Here is a 17,310-nt window from a genome sequence, read left to right on the forward strand (position 1 = left end):
CGCATTATGCCCATGCATTATGCAGGATCAACAGCACCACGGGGGGGCGCAAGGAACAGCGTTAATAAAGGAAAGGAATGTTAGTGATATGTAGCTGCATTTGCCAAACAACCACGTAGAAAACCAAAGTGAAAACTACATAAAAAAAAAAAAACTAAAATATAAACTGATACTTACTATACTCTACAATAAGCTGAGTTACTAACAACAAATAATAAATTACAATTCTACGTCGTAAGAAGTATATAATATACTTCCATCTAAACTTTATTCTCTTAGCATATACAGTACTATATACTGCCATAGATAAACCCAACATTAAATTATATACTGTATTGCTGTAAACCACCCTATACTTTATACATTTTAATATAACACTATGTATTATTTAACTCACCCTAATGTGTATCGAAATGGTTTATTACGTCCTTCCAATGATTGCTAAGCCTGAATCCATCTTCTCGGTTAAGACTGCCACTCTACGCCCGACCTTATGGAAGAGATACGTAGACGACACTTTTGTCATCTGGCCACATGGCCGGCCTGCTCTAGACCAATTTCTCGACCACATCAATTCCATACACCCAGCCATCAGATTCACCATGGAAGTCGAAAATGATGGCAAGCTACCCTTTTTGGATGTCCTAATCAAAAGGAGACCTGATGGTTCAATGAGCCACTCTGTCTACAGGAAAGCCACCCACACGGATGCTTATCTAAAACCGGATTCCCACCACCATCCATCCCAGAAGAATTCCCTCATCAAGACTCTATATCATAGAGCCCAATGCATCTCCGACCATGAACACATTTCCAGTGAACTCAAACACGTACGCCAAGCTCTTAAAGCTAATGGTTACTCCGACTACACAATCCGCAAAGCCATCACTCCAACCATCAAGAAAGATCCTGTTGAGGAGCCTTTCAAGACCATCACCTTACCCTACATTGCTGGGGTCACAAAAAAGATCTCCAAAATCCTGATTAAACACAAGATCCAGGTCCGATTCAACACAGTACATAAAATCCGTGATCTGGTACCGTCTGTAAAAGATGTGATTCCAGACATACAGTACCCTGGCGTCTACAAACTAAGTTGCCTCTGTGGTAGCAGTTACATTGGGGAAACCAAACGACACGTCTCAGACCGCATTCGTGAACATAAAGCTGATCTAAAACACGGTAGGACAAACACCTCAGCCGTGGCAGACCACTGTTACAACATCTGAATGATTCAGAGGACAACTGGGTGAAAGTGTTGTGGTCAGATGAGACCAAAATGGAGCTCTTTGGCATCAACTCAATTCGCCGTGTTTGGAGGAGGAGGAATGCTGCCTATGACCCCAAGAACACCATCCCCACCATCAAACATGGAGGTGGAAACATTATTCTTTGGGAGTGTTTTTCTGCTAAGGGGACAGGACAACTTCACCGCATCAAAGGGACGATGGACGGGGCCATGTACCATCAAATCTTGGGTGAGAACCTCCTTCCCTCAGCCAGGGCATTGAAAATGGGTCGTGGATGGGTATTCCAGCATGACAATGACCCAAAACACACGGCCAAGGCAACAAAGGAGTGGCTCATGAAGAAGCACATTAAGGTCCTGGACTGGCCTAGCCAGCCTCCAGACCTTAATCCCATAGAAAATCTGTGGAGGGAGCTGAAGGTTTGAGTTGCCAAACGTCAGCCTCGAAACCTTAATGACTTGGAGAATTTTTCGATTTAAAGCTTTCGTGACTGCAGGGATTCATATTCTTGGTTCTTTCGGTAAAGTCACGTAGAAGGGAAGTAATAAAATAATAAAAATAAAACATAATAAAACAATTCTCACGACGTTTCGGCCACAACGCAAGCAGCCGTCCTCAGGTGAAAACCAGGTCTGTCGAGGCGACAGCGTCTGAATGAAACAGCACACGTGCTTATAGCATATATAAGCTGGGTTGGAAGGGGGGAAAAGGGCGCCTTGACAAAAGAATATGCATATCAAGAGGAATTTAGCATATTTATGGGAAATGCAGGTATGTGATTAGTAATACTTATGCCCGTGCATTATGCAGGATTAGCAGCATCAAAGGGAGGGGATATGGGAAATGCAGGTATGTGAATAGTACTACTTATGTCCGTGCATTATGCAGGATTAGCAGCATCAAAGGGAGGGGATAGGGGTAGCATTAATAAAGGGAAGGAGTGTTAATAGTATGTAGCTGCAGTAACTAAAACCACCACGTAAACAACTAAAGTATAAACTACATAGTATCATCAGTATACTAAATATAGATTTGAAGCTTTCGTGACTGCAAGGAATCATCTTCTTAGGTTTTTTCGGTAAAGTCACGTCGAATCACGTAAAATCACGAAACGTCGTGATTTTTGTTTTTATTTTATTTTACTTTCTACGTGACTTTACCGGAAAAAACCTAAGAAGATACTAAATATACTCTACAATAAGCTGAGTTACTAACAGTAAGTAATACATTACAATTCTACGTCGTAAAAAATATATAATATGCTTCCATCTAAACTTTATTCTCTTACATCACACGAGTCTACACCGTACTATATACTGCCATAGACAAACGCAACATGAAATTACATACTGTATTGCTATAAACCACCTTATACATTGTAATATTACACTGTATTATTCTACCCACCCTAATGTATATCACACTGCTGTATATTGACTATACAATTACGATACTATATATTACTTTGTACATTGTATTAAGCATATAAATGTTATACTATTTGTTATTATACACTGTACCATTGACCGTCGTGTGAAAGATACTAAGAGGAAGCAACGAAATATGTCAATGGGTGAGTAGGTGTAGGAAACTTGCAGCGGAGCAAAGAATCCATTCCCTGCGGAGAATACAATGCCAGTGAGTGGAACGCGGTCTGAAAGTCACCGTAAACGTGAACACAATCAGTTAAGATCCGAAATGGTTTATTACGTCCTTCCAATGATTGCTAAGCCAGAATCCATCTTCTCGGTTGAAATTGTCTCTGTGTTTGTGTATGTGGATCGCCTCATGAACGAATCTCTCATGGTAGCCAGATGGCTTGCAGAGACCCTCTGTCTTGGAGAAGTCAATATCATGTGAGCCCACTGAATTGTAACAGTGATTTGCCACGGCTGAGGTGTTTGTCCTACCGTGTTTCAAGTCTGCTTTATGTTCACGGATGCGGTCCGAGACATGTCGTTTGGTTTCTCCAATGTAACTGCTACAACAGAGGCAACTTAGTTTGTAGACGCCAGGGTACTGTGTCTGGAACCACATATTTTACAGACGGGACCAGATCACGGATTTTATGTACTGTGTTGAATCGGACCTGGATCTTGTGTTTTATCAGGATTTTGGAGATCTTTTTTGTGACCCCAGCAATGTAGGGTAAGGTGATGGTCTTGAAAGCCTCCTCAACAGGATCCTTCTTGATGGTTGGAGTGATGGCTTTGCGGATTGTGTAGTCGGAGTAACCATTAGCCTTAAGAGCTTGGCGTACGTGTTTGAGTTCACTGGCAATGTGTTCCTGGTCGGATATGCATTGGGCTCTATGGTATAGAGTCTTGATGAGGGAATTCTTCTGGGATGGATGGTGGTGGGAATCCGGTTTTAGGTAAGCATCCCTATGGGTGGCTTTCCTGTAGACTGGCTCATTGAACCATCAGGTCTCCTTTTAATTAGGACATCCAAAAAGGGTAGCTTGCCATCTTTTTCGACTTCCATGGTGAATCTGATGGCTGGGTGTATGGAATTGATGTGGTCGAGAAATTGGTCTAGAGCAGGCCGGCCATGTGGCCAGATGACAAAAGTGTCATCTACGTACCTCTTCCATAAGGTCAGGCGTAGAGTGGCAGTCTGGATGGCGTCAGTCTCAAATTTCTCCATGAACACATTGGCTACAACCGGAGATAGGGGGGGGCCATTGGGGTGCCCTCAGTTTGCTTGTAGAAAGTTCCATTCCAGGTGAAGTATGTATTGGTTAAGCAGTGTCTCACCAGGGGGGGTACCCCAGCGTTCAGTCCTTGATGAACCAAGTCTTCAATGATTGCGATGGTGTCAGGTACAGGAACTTTGGTGAATAAGGAAACCACATCAAAACTGACAAGCAGGTCATCTGGGGACAGGGAAATCCCCTTGATTGTCGATACCAGGTCAGTAGAGTTTAGTACCGCAGAGGTGGTTTTTCCAGTGAAAGGCCGTAGGATTTCAGACAAAAAACGAGCCAGTTTGTAGGTGGGGGAGTTGATAGTAGAGACAATGGGACGAAGAGGTGTATCTTCTTTATGTATCTTTGGCAAGCCGTATAATCTTGGTGGCCTGGCTGCACAAGGTTTCAACGAGAACTGTTTGGTCTGATCAATTAATGCGGTTGAAGCAGAAATGCTTTTGTTGGTTTTAGAGACGAGGCTGTTGGTGGGGTCTCTTTTTATTTTTGTATAGCTGCCATCGTTGAGTAGTTCTTGAATTTTGTTGTTGTATTCTATTTTGTCCATGATGACAGTGGCATTGCCTTTGTCGGCTGAGAGGATGACAATGTCATCCCTCTTTTTTAATTGAGCTAATTAAAAACGCTCATCTTTGCTGATGTTGCTAGCTGGCATCTTAGCGTTTTTGAGGGTTGCAGAGATTTCAGATCTTGCTACGTCTGCAGCGATGTGACTCAGGCCCTTGAGAGCTACATCTACTCTAGCAATTATATCATTAACTGGTATGTGTCTAGGTGTGACTGCAAAGTTCAGTCCTTTAGCTAAAACGGATTTCAGACCTTCAGAAATAGAACTGTTATTGCGATTAATTACGACTTTATTAACGTCTAGCTTTTCAATGTGTGGGTCCGGTCTCTTGTTTGAGAGGCGGTTGAATTTGGAAATCAAGTTGTCCTTACATTTGGTCGACATAGCGGCAGCTGAAGAGGCAGTCATTTTGTCTACATGTTCCCAATCCGATGTGGACATTGTTGCACTCAAAGATAAGTGTGATTTGTAGAGTGTCTTGTCTAACTGATCTAGATCGGTGCGCGTAAGTCTGATTTTCTCTGAGATAAGAGCTAAGCTAGTTCTAGATAGAATTCGTTTAGCATTATCTCAGAGAAAATCAGACTTACGTGCACCGATCTAGATCAGTTAGACAAGACACTCTACAAATCACACTTATCTTTGAGTGCAACAATGTCCACATAGGATTGGGAATATGTAGACAAAATGACTGCCTCTTCAGCTGCCGCTATGTCGACCAAATGTAAGGACAACTTGATTTCCAAATTCAACCGCCTCTCAAACAAGAGACCGGACCCACACATTGAAAAGTTAGACGTTAACAAAGTCGTAATTAATCGCAGTAACAGTTCTATTTCTGAAGGTCTGAAATCCGTTTTAGCTAAAGGACTAAACTTTGCAGTCACACCTAGACACATACCAGTTAATGATATAATTGCTAGAGTAGATGTAGCTCTCAAGGGCCTGAGTCACATCGCTGCAGACGTAGCAAGATCTGAAATCTCTGCAACCCTCAAAAACGCTAAGATGCCAGCTAGCAACATCAGCAAAGATGAGCGTTTTGAATTAGCTCAATTAAAAAAGAGGGATGACATTGTCATCCTCTCAGCCGATAAAGGCAATGCCACTGTCATCATGGACAAAATAGAATACAACAACAAAATTCAAGAACTACTCAACGATGGCAGCTATACAAAAATAAAAAGAGACCCCACCAACAGCCTCGTCTCTAAAACCAACAAAATCATTTCTGCGTCAACCGCATTAATTGATCAGACCAAACAGTTCTCGTTGAAACCTTCTGCAGCCAGGCCACCAAGATTATACGGCTTGCCAAATATACGTAAAGAAGATACACCTCTTCGTCCCATTGTCTCTACTATCAACTCCCCCACCTACAAACTGGCTCGTTTTTCGTCTGAAATCCTACGGCCTTTCACTGGAAAACCCACCTCTGCGGTACTAAACTCTACTGACCTGGTATCGACAATCAAGGGGATTTCCCTGTCCCCAGACGACCTGCTTGTCAGTTTTGATGTGGTTTACTTATTCACCAAAGTTCCTGTACCTGACACCATCGCAATAATTGAAGACTTGGTTCATCAATGACTGAATGCTGGGGTACCCCCCCTGGTGAGACACTGCTTAACCAATACATACTTCACCTGGAATGGAACTTTCTACAAGCAAACTGAGGGCACCCCAATGGGCTCCCCCCTATCTCCGGTTGTAGCCAACGTGTTCATGGAGAAATTTGAGACTGACGCCATCCAGACTGCCACTCTATGCCCGACCTTATGGAAGAGGTACGTAGATGACACTTTTGTCATCTGGCCACATGGCCGGCCTGCTCTAGACCAATTTCTCGACTACATCAATTCCATACACCCAGCCATCAGATTCACCATGGAAGTCGAAAAAGATGGCAAGCTACCCTTTTTGGATGTCCTAATTAAAATGAGACCTGATGGTTCAATGAGCCACTCTGTCTACAGGAAAGCCACCCATACGGATGCTTCCCTAAAACCGGATTCCCACCACCATCCATCCCAGAAGAATTCCCTCATCAAGACTCTATACCATAGAGCCCAATGCATATCCGACCAGGAACACATTGCCAGTGAACTCAAACACGTACGCCAAGCTCTTCAGGCTAATGGTTACTCCGACTACACAATCCGCAAAGCCATCACTCCAACCATCAAGAAGGATCCTGTTGAGGAGCCTTTCAAGACCATCACCTTACCGTACATTGCTGGGGTCACAAAAAAGATCTCCAAAATCCTGATAAAACACAAGATCCAGGTCCAAATCAACACAGTACATAAAATCCGTGATCTGGTCCCGTCTGTAAAAGATGTGGTTCCAGACATACAGTACCCTGGCGTCTACAAACTAAGTTGCTTCTGTGGTAGCAGTTACATTGGAGAAACCAAACGACATGTCTCGGACCGCATCCGTGAACATAAAGCAGACTTGAAACACGGTAGGACAAACACCTCAGCCGTGGCAGATCACTGTTACAATTCAGTGGGCTCACATGATATTGACTTCTCCAAGACAGAGGTTCTCTGCAAGCCATCTGGCTACCATGAGAGATTCGTTCATGAGGCGATCCACATATACAAACACAGAGACAATTTCAACCGAGAAGATGGATTCTGGCTTAGCAATCATTGGAAGGACGTAATAAACCATTTCAGATCTTAACTGATTGTGTTCACGTTTACGGTGACTTTCAGACCGCGTTCCACTCACTGGCATTGTATTCTCCGCAGGGAATGGATTCTTTGCTCCGCTGCAAGTTTCCCCACTACTCACCCATTGACATATTTTGTTGCTTCCTCTTAGTATCTTTCACACGACGGTCAATGGTACAGTGTATAATAACAAATAGTATAACATTTATATGCTTAATACAATGTACAAAGTAATATATAGTATCGTAATTGTATAGTCAATATACAGCAGTGTGATATACATTAGGGTGGGTAGAATAATACATAGTGTAATATTACAATGTATAAGGTGGTTTATAGCAATACAGTATGTAATTTAATGTTGGGTTTGTCTATGGCAGTATATAGTACGGTGTAGACTCGTGTGATGTAAGAGAATAAAGTTTAGATGGAAGCATATTATATATTTTTTACGACATAGAATTGTAATGTATTACTTACTGTTAGTAACTCAGCTTATTGTAGAGTATATTTAGTATACTGATGATACTATGTAGTTTATACTTTAGTTGTTTACGTGGTGGTTTTAGTTACTGCAGATACATACTATTAACACTCCTTCCCTTTATTAATGCTACCCCTATCCCCTCCCTTTGATGCTGCTAATCCTGCATAATGCACGGGCATAAGTAGTACTAATCACATACCTGCATTTCCCATAAATATGCTAAATTGCTATTGATATGCATATTCTTTTGTCAAGGCGCCCTTTTCCCCCCTTCCAACCCAGCTTATATATGCTCCAAGCACGTGTGCTGTTTCATTCAGGCGCTGTCGCCTCGACAGACCTGGTTTTCACCTGAGGACGGCTGCTTAGGTTGTGGCCGAAACGTCGTGAGAATTGGTTTATTATGTTTTATTTTTATTATTTTATTATTTCCCTTCTATGTGACTTTACCGAAAGAACCAAGAAGACTTGGAGAATATCTGCAAAGAGGAGTGGGACAAAATCCCTCCTGAGATTTGTGCAAACCTGGTGGCCAACTACAAGAAACGTCTGACCTCTGTGATTGCCAACAAGGATTTTGCCACCAAGTACTAAGTCATGTTTTGCAGAGGGGTCAAATACTTATTTCCCTCATTAAAATGCAAATCAAGTTATAACATTTTTGACATGCGTTTTTCTGGATTTTGTTGTTGTTATTCTGTCTTTCACTGTTCAAATAAACCTACCATTAAAATTATTGACTGATCATTTCTTTGTCAGTGGGCAAACGTACAAACTCAGCAGGGGATCAAATACTTTTTTCCCTCACTGTAAACCCAAAACCCTATAAACCCCTAACCCTCTGAACCCCCTTTACCCTGAAAACCCTAACCCTCTAAACCTCTAACTCTCGAATCCCCTCAACCCCTGACACTCTCAACACCTAAACCCTATAACCCTCGAAATCCCGAAACCTCTAAACCCCTTATCCCTGAAATAACCCAAAACCTGTGGAATGTGGTGGGGGTGGCATCATGGGGTGGGTGGGTGCAGGGTGTGTGTGGTGTGGTGGGTATTACAGGGGGGTGAATGGGTGCAGGGTGTGTGTGGTGGGTATGGTGATAGTGGTCGTGGTTCACAACGATCCGTGACCACCACCACCTCTACTGTGTGGTGGACCGGCCACCACACAGCAGCACGCGTCGGAGGAGTGAACGGATGGTTCTCGCTATGCGGGCCAGACTCCCTCGCTTCCTCTTCTCCTCCTGCATCACCATCACCTGATCCTCTTTCCTTGTCATCTCCTTCTCCACCATCTTCTCCACCAATGTCTCCTCCACCTGCACCACCATCTCCTCCTCCTGCTCCTTCGTCCATACCTCCTCTGTCTCCCCCCTCATCTCTTCTTCCTGCACCATCAGCTCTTCCACCATGGTCTCCTCCTCCTGCACCACCAGCTCCTCCACCAGGGTCTCCTCCTCCTGCACCACCAGCTCCTCCACCAGGGTCTCCTCCTCCTGCACCACCAGCTCCTCCACCAGGGTCTCCTCCTCCTGCACCACCAACGCCTCCACCAGGGTCTCCTCCTCCTGCACCAACAGCTCCTCCACCAGGGTCTCCTCCTCCTGCATCAACAGCTCCTCCACCAGGGTCTCCTCCTCCTGCACCACCAGCTCCTCCACCAGGGTCTCCTCCTCCTGCACCAACAGCTCCTCCACCGGAGTGTCCTCTTCCTCCACAACAACCGTCAGCCATTTAGAGGCCTGGGCAAGCGCGGAGGATGGGGGCAGCGCCGGCTCCGCTCTGTAAAGAGATGCGCACGACACCGTTCCAACTTCCTGCTACAGCAGAGATTGCACTCCCCCCACCCCCCCCCCCACCATCGTGCGGAGATAGATTAACCAGGTTAATAACGATGCTGCAGTAACACAGCATACCTTTGCCCATCGTGGGTCTGGTTACAAAATGGGCATTAGTCTTGCGATATCACACTGGATGAAAGGCTACATGGCAAATATATGGCTGCTTCATTATTTGTCCTCACCCAGAAACCAATTATAAAAATACATCTGTATATAACCGAATGTACACGTGGGGTTTGAACTGTACATGTGTTCGTTTGCAGGCGGCAGGGCTGGAACTCAGTCAGAGGGACCTGGGTTTGATGCCCAAACTTGGGCCACTTTCTCCGTGTGGAATGTGGAAAATTACACTGGTCAACACTTTTTCTGGCATAAGGTATTCCAACGGGTTTAAGGTAATTTTGGGGTGCTGATTCCAAATCTGGCTTCAGTTTTTGTCTATCACATCAGGTTTTTTAGATCTCAAATATTGCACTTTCAATAAAAACTGCAGAAGAAAAATATTAAATAAATGTGGATATCTACATAAAATGATATTATAAACACACTATCCTAAAAATACAGCACCATATTTTAACACTAAAGCAGTCACTGACTCGCAACAACTTGCAATCATAAGTGACAGAGTTAATTTCAGATAAAAGCAATGAAAATGGGGTATGCCGATAGCATAAAAATGAGATGTGATCGAGCAAATCTGAGATAAGATTTGGAATCAGCATACTGAAATTAGTCTAAAACAGCTGCAAAAGTCCAGGCCAGAAAAACATGTTTTTTTTGTTGACCAGTGTTATTTAGACTGGATGAAGAGGAATCCGATAAGCTATGAAGCTCTTCTTTCACAGATATGCAGTCGAGGCACAAGGTCAGCAAGTTACAACAACAAACATAAGAAAATGAGTGCAACGTGTAAATATGTAAGAAAGTCACAAAATAATTCAGCATATAAGCACAAAGTACGTAAAATCCTGCCAGTTTTTCAACACTAAATACAAACTTGGGCAAGGCAGCAAAACATCAACAAAAACAGCCCCAGACCTCACCAAGACAACACACAGTCCCTCAATGAAATTGTACATTAAAATGTAACTTTCATTCCTTGGGGTTTGGCATTTTCCTCCACGTAACCGAACCCTGACACACACGCCACACAACCAGTGTTGGATGGACATCCTCGGCAGTGTTAGAAATTGAACCCCCAAATCACTCAATAGGAATCGCATAGCAGCAGTAACAAAAGCAAATTTGTTCTGTACTGCAAACAACTTGGCAGGACTCTAATTAAAAAGAGTCTTGAGACTGAGTGAGGCTCATGCTGGCTAAATCAGGGTAGTAGTAATCAATATAGAGCCGGGTACGGTGTACTGGGGAAACCGCCCCGGGCACCGTGCTTCTGGCGGCCCTGTGCTTCGATGTCACGGTGTCAGACGTAATGTCTTTTTAACACGTAGGCTTTCGTACCAGATTGGCTCACAAATGATGACATCACATTTCTCCACAATTCTCCCCGGCAAAATGTCGTACTCGAATTGTAAATGTGGTGGGTTTACTTTCCAACACACTGGTGTGCTGATCTAGTAACTAATTGTCACATTTTGTTTACATGATTCAGACGCTGTCTCCCCGACAGACCTGATCTTCACCTGAGGACGGCTGCTTGCGTTGTGGCCGAAACGTCGTGAGAATTATTTTAGTATGTTTTATTTGTATTATTTTATTACTTCCCTTCTACGTGACTTTACCGAAAGAACCAAGAAGATGATACACCTTATTAATTGGCTGTGGTGGGTGATGGTGGGTTTAACAACACACGTATATCTACGCGATCTAACCGAAACAAACCTGTATTATTAGTAATACTTCCGGTTTAATTGTGACTTGCCCCGGGCTCCACACCTCCCTATGGACTGTCTTGAATATTTGACAAGCAGATCGTGGCTTACCGTCGCTCAGCAGCTCCAAAACACTGTACACTGCCAGGAGTAGCAGTGGTGGTGGCGTTGCTGGTGGTGCTGGTGGCCGCGGTCCGGAGCCAGCTGTGACCCAGCGCCTGCGCTGGCGTCATGCGACAATCCGGATCCCATCTGTTGAGAGACACACGGGGGTCACACGCGGCGCACATGATGAGGCGTGGTGAGAGCATTGACGTTCCTTCCCTTCTCCCACGAGGTCCAGGAACGCACGGCAGCAGCGGTAGTCGTGGTAGCAGCGGAAATCCTTCAATACGCAGTACTCTAAAAATGCCCTGAGCCTCGCACTGCCGAGTAGAATCTTTAATGAGCCTCCAAAGAGGGCGATCTTAACACCGGTGGTACTGGTCATCGGCAGGTTCACTCAGCTCCACATCTTCCTGGTGATCGAAGGAGAGCGATCGTTGATCACCTTGGTGGGGGAAATCCTCATGGGGAGGGGGGAGGGGGATGATTCTTACCGCAGGCAGGAGCTGACGAAATCAACAAACTCCGGGTCGTGGCTATTGAGTGCCCCATGAAGTGACAAGCTCCCTGGCACCCTTCTCTTGACTGGGCAGAACATCATGCCCACACGATCTGCAGGAGACATGCACAGCAGGAGAGACACACAGTCACCAACCACCACTTTGCCCACCTACCCACTTACCCACCCACCCACTCTCCCACACAGCCATTTACCCACCCACTCACCCAAGGAATTGAAAATACAAAGAGGCCCCCCCCATGGCCACCCCAACAGCTCCAGGCCACACCCTAACACTGAATCCGGTCGGTTGCTCGCCCCACCCTTCAACTCACCAAAGTAGTGCATTCCGTCAGGAGCTGCATCCATCATACATCTTGGAGGCAACCCGAGGATCTGCACATGGTTGAGATAAAGGCAAATGTCACCCGTGTAGGCGCAGCAAACTGTAGGGGCAAGTGCTTTTAGTAGTGAGTAGAAACAGCAGCAACAGCAGCGGCACCTGTTGAGGGCCAGGACTGTGGTACACACAGAGAGGGGATGGTTGGCCATATTGAAGCAGGTACACACCGCACCAGGTACTCATTTGAGGCTGAGTCGAACTCGGGGATGCCCAGTACCGGTTCAGATAATCCTCACTGATGTTGGCCGTGATTTGGAATCAAACTCGCATTACCGGGTTTGTAGCTGAGCACGCTAACCGCTGCACCACCGCTTCCCCCACACATACAAGAGACACACACATGTACACACATACAACATACGATGGCTGCCATTCGCCAGGTCACCAAGTACCCAATCGCCCCCCCCCCTCTCCTTACAACTTTAAGGAAGGGGAGGGGGGAATCACGAGTGGGTGAACGCCCAGTTGGAAATACCTCCATGCAGCACGGGAGGTGGTCGTCGCGGCTGTCCGACTGGAATAATTCCCTGCCGGTCACCAACTCCGCCACCGTGCAGCCCAGTGCCCACATGTCCACTGCACAGGTCAATCTGTAGCCCAGCAATACCTCCGGAGATTGGAATGGCCTGGTCCCACCAGCATACAGAGCTGCACAACAATCACAACAACAACAAATATGTATGTATGTGTGTACTCACTATGTCATGAACAGCATCGTTATCACACACTGTCACATGTACAGACACTAAGAGACTTGCACACACACTGGTACACAGACACACCCACACGCAGAAACTCACACCCAGGTGAGGTTACTCACGTTGACGTTTCACAAAAAAGCTGGTGCCAAAGTCCGTGACCCTGATGGTGCCGGTCACGGTGTCCTTGATTAGAACATTTTCCTAAAGGAAGAGAGGCAGAAGGAATTCACACTCGAAGGTTACGCCAATAGCATTCAGCCAGCAGTGGATCAATCACGTACCACAGTACATACTAAACAGGGGAACTAGGTGAGGCGTAGCGCCGTCGTCAACCTTTAGTCAAGTGCAACATTCCCTGTTTTCTGCGTCAAGACGAGCGATGTTCGTCGAGGCTCATCACATGTAAAGCTCTCTGAAGCACCATCTAAGTAAAAGGGTGCGGCTCTATAGACAACTTATCCTAGTTGCTCACAGCTGTCCGTTAACGAGTTACGAACCAAAAACCACACTCGAGGGCGCAAGGATTTAGTGACGATTTGGGAAGTTTTCCATTCACAGCATGGAAGCCGACAATGGGCACCTGTCAGTTCAAACGCGTGTTTGGCACGTTTTGAAAATCATTCTTTTCAGCTCCGGTTTGTGTTTGCCAAAGTTTGTGGCAACGCTGTGATCTACATTGCTGGTTTTCTCTGTGGCGAGTCCCCCAATAGCGACACGACTCTACACGACAGTTTAATTCATACCGGATCATCACCAGAGGTAACGTGACCCTGTCTCCTTCCAGATAGACGGACAGAGCTAACACATCGACCCTGTGACCAACGTGGGCGGTTTTCTCTATGGTCCGAGTCCCCAATAATGACACAACTCCGGAACAAAGTCGCGCTGAATGCTGTGTCCACTCACTGGCTTGATGTCCGCATGGATGATGCTCCTGGCCTTGGTGTGGCAAAGGAACTTGAGGATGCCCCTGGTGTAAGTTTTCACCATCCCCATGTGCAATTGCCGGAGCCCCGCTTCCTTAATCACATCATGGAGGCTCTCCCTGTGAAAGAGGCAGAAGCAACAACAACAATTACAACAACGACGCAGTGTCAGTGTCATACCCTGCAATACTACGTGGATTATGATAACGACAATATTAATATTCTATTTGCACATTCACGACTAATATGAGTCATAGCTCCGTGTGGGTTTAGGTCATTGGTTTGCTGATAAACCGAATCAGCTATCACATCTGACCACTTGCTTTCATTGGCTCTGTTTCCGGGTGGTGGAGTTCTCTATTAGGAGATACAAACTCCACGCAGAAAGGCGTCCGTGTTGAGAATCAAACTCAGGGATTTTCACCGAGGGGCACAAGCGTCACCACTGCGCTGCAGCCAACCTGCTGATCGAGTGGAGGCGTGGCTATATAAAAGTGGGCGGTGCTGATTGAGAAAAGAGGAGTGGCCTCTAGTGCACCTGGGGCACATGACAGCTCCACAGTATCGCAATACGAGGTTGGCACGGGAATCCCAGAAGTAACATCTAGCCCCGGTGGTGTGATGTTATCACCCCCCCTGGTGTGGAAGAGATCGGGGCTTTGATCCTGACCCTGACGCATGTATATTCTGAGTTTGCATGTTCGCCCCCTGGTCACGTGGATTTTTCTCCGGGTCCTCTGGTTTTTCCCTCTACATTTAGAAACATGTGTTTAGAGTATTTGGCTGCCATACATTTCCACATCAGCCACTTTTTTGAGCTATAATTTGTAGCCAGGCCGCTTGTGAAAAATAACTAATCGGGCAGTGGGCTTTACCTGCTAAATAAAATAGTTTTTGTTTAGCTAATGAAGTTAACCACGCCAAGGGGGGGGGGGGGGGGGGGTGGGGGCGGTGGGAATACATGGTACGTACTTCAACAGCTCCAGGACAATGCAGTGGTGTCCTCTGAAGTCAAAATATTTCAGGACTTTGACGACGTTGTAGTCCTCATCACTGTCCTTGCCCTGAAGTGCCAGAGCCATCTTGATCTCCATTCTCTGAAATTTATCACGCTTGGAGCTGTGCAGAGAAAATCCACAAATGAATCATGACTTAGACTTGCTTAAGGAATGACCAGAAACAAATTATATTCAGAATTAAATAATTATACGTTCCCCAAGTGTAATGTCATTGTGAGTTCCAGTAGCGCGCTCATGGAAGGTTCCAGAAAGGATAGGGAAGAGGATCAAATAAGCAAGGGATAGAGGGGGGTTTGGGGTGCTGCCTTAACGTAGTGATTCCCTAATGTGTGAATTGAGCCGACTCCGAGCATGGCCCCAGCCACACTCAGGATTTCCAGGAGCTGAGCCAAGCCACGGCTGAGCCACTCGTGTATCTTTATCAGCAGCTGAGTGGCTCAAGCCTGAGCCAAACCACGGCTGAGCTGGAGCTGAGCCTGAGTTTTAGAGACTGAGCCATAGCTGATTCGTGACTGAATGTGGCTCTCACAAAGCAAGGCATTATAACGTGGAACATCATGGGACCTCCTTTGCTAATACCAAAATATGAGAATAGATTTTCCCCTTTTTCCTGGCAACAAAACAGGTGTTAAGATGTAAAAAAAAACTTAAACCTTTTACAAGGAATCATGTCTGAATTAACCACAATACTTGTGGTCAGTATGCAAAAAAAAACACTCCGATAATATATGCATTGTCTTTTAAACTGATTGGTCCACACTAGACAGCTTTCTGTTGAGTCTAGTCTCAAAACGGTGTTAAACCAGAGGACGCCAAAAGGCGTACAGCACAAAGACAAACACTAACAGAGGAATGAGAGCTCGGGGTGAGCAGCTACATCATGGGACCTCCTTTGCCAGTATATCTTTGGTACTGGCAAAGGAGGTCCCATGATGTAGCTGCTATAACGCAGAACGCACATGTTATAACACGGAACGCGCCCGTTATGACATGGGGCAACCTCATTAAAGCGTGGAACGTGCCTTTTATTGCGTGGAACGTGCCCATTATAACGTGGAAGGCTCCCGTTATAACGCGGACCGCACCCATTATAATCCGGAATGCATCTGTTCTAATGCAAGAAAGTGCCCATTATAACGTGGAATGTGCCCGCTATGAAACTGCACGGCTGAGCGGTATGATACAGTAGGCGGAATGCGGAATGATAACGTGACGTGACAGCATACCTTCCATTATTGGTATCTTCATATCACTGTGTGCGTGTATTATATCTTGCAACACTTTATCGTTACATTATATATGGGGATATTATGTTTGCTTAATGTGCTTTCCCTTAACGCGGCACTTTTCAGGAATGCATCTACCAGGTGAAATGAAGAATTTATGTAATGTAAGAGTGAGCTGATCCAGAACAGGAGGAGAACATACAAACTCCACGCAGGAGGGCACCCGAGTCAGGAGTCGAACCGGGGACCCTCTGTGAGGCACGAGTTGTCACCACCTCATCACACGGCCGCCCACAGCAAAGGACTGAACAACGTCGTCCTTGTGACAACACCGCTCTGAATTCTTACCTCAATGGTGATACCAAGATCTTCACGGCCACCAGGGTGTTCCTCATGTGGTCAAGGCACCGGATCACCTGGCCTTGACCTCCGTACCCAATCTTCTTCAGCACCTCATAGCGGTAGTGGAGGTGCTCATGCTGGACCTGCACCAAATTACAATCATTTAGACTGACTATATTTTACGAAATAATTGTTTTATTAAGTGTTTGGTTTTCTTAAATCTGTAATTGTGGAATGCTCTGATGTCTGCTGGCTGAGACACCCTTAAAAAAAGCTCATTAGCTCAATGGGCTTAGCTTGTGAAATAAACTTGATTGTGAAGTGTGTGGGAGAGTGCATGTGTGCTGTCTCTGGTTGGTTGGTACTTCAGGTGCAATGACAAGAAGCCACGAACCTCGCGACCGCTGCGCCTGTGACAGCCCCCACGGCGTGGGGGCTTTGTGGCGAGTCTCACCGGAATGTAATGATGTTCGTGGTCGTCGTATCCATCGTTGTTTGGTCCCCGGGATCTGTTGCGGAGCGCAAAGTACCATACTTCCTGTATGGCGACAAGCTCCAGCTTCTCCCGGTGGGTCATTTGAGAGCCAAAGAGAGCCAGGATTGCTGCAGGCAAGAGAATAACAACAACAGCTGTCGGTGATCATTTGTTTAGATTCCTTTTCAGGAGGTTCCTGCAGATTTATAGAGAATGGGGGTGACGCTGCTGCCATTACGTCTGCTGTG

General features: G+C 45.7%; 1 long non-coding RNA gene across 1 annotated transcript in view; it reads left to right on the forward strand.

Annotated features, from left to right (window-relative positions):
* The window catches only part of LOC144736173 (uncharacterized), a 32,056-nt gene extending 15,143 nt beyond the window's left edge, over positions 1 to 16,913 (forward strand). The window contains exon 3 of the long non-coding RNA XR_013588721.1: positions 16,372 to 16,913. This is a non-coding gene — a long non-coding RNA (uncharacterized LOC144736173). The remainder of the gene's footprint in view (positions 1 to 16,371) is intronic.
* Positions 16,914 to 17,310: the final 397 nt, after the last annotated feature.

The sequence above is a fragment of the Lampetra planeri genome, chromosome 59 (genome assembly GCF_965212315.1).
Source record: "Lampetra planeri chromosome 59, kcLamPlan1.2.h2, whole genome shotgun sequence".
Classification (NCBI taxonomy): Eukaryota; Metazoa; Chordata; class Hyperoartia; order Petromyzontiformes; family Petromyzontidae; genus Lampetra; species Lampetra planeri.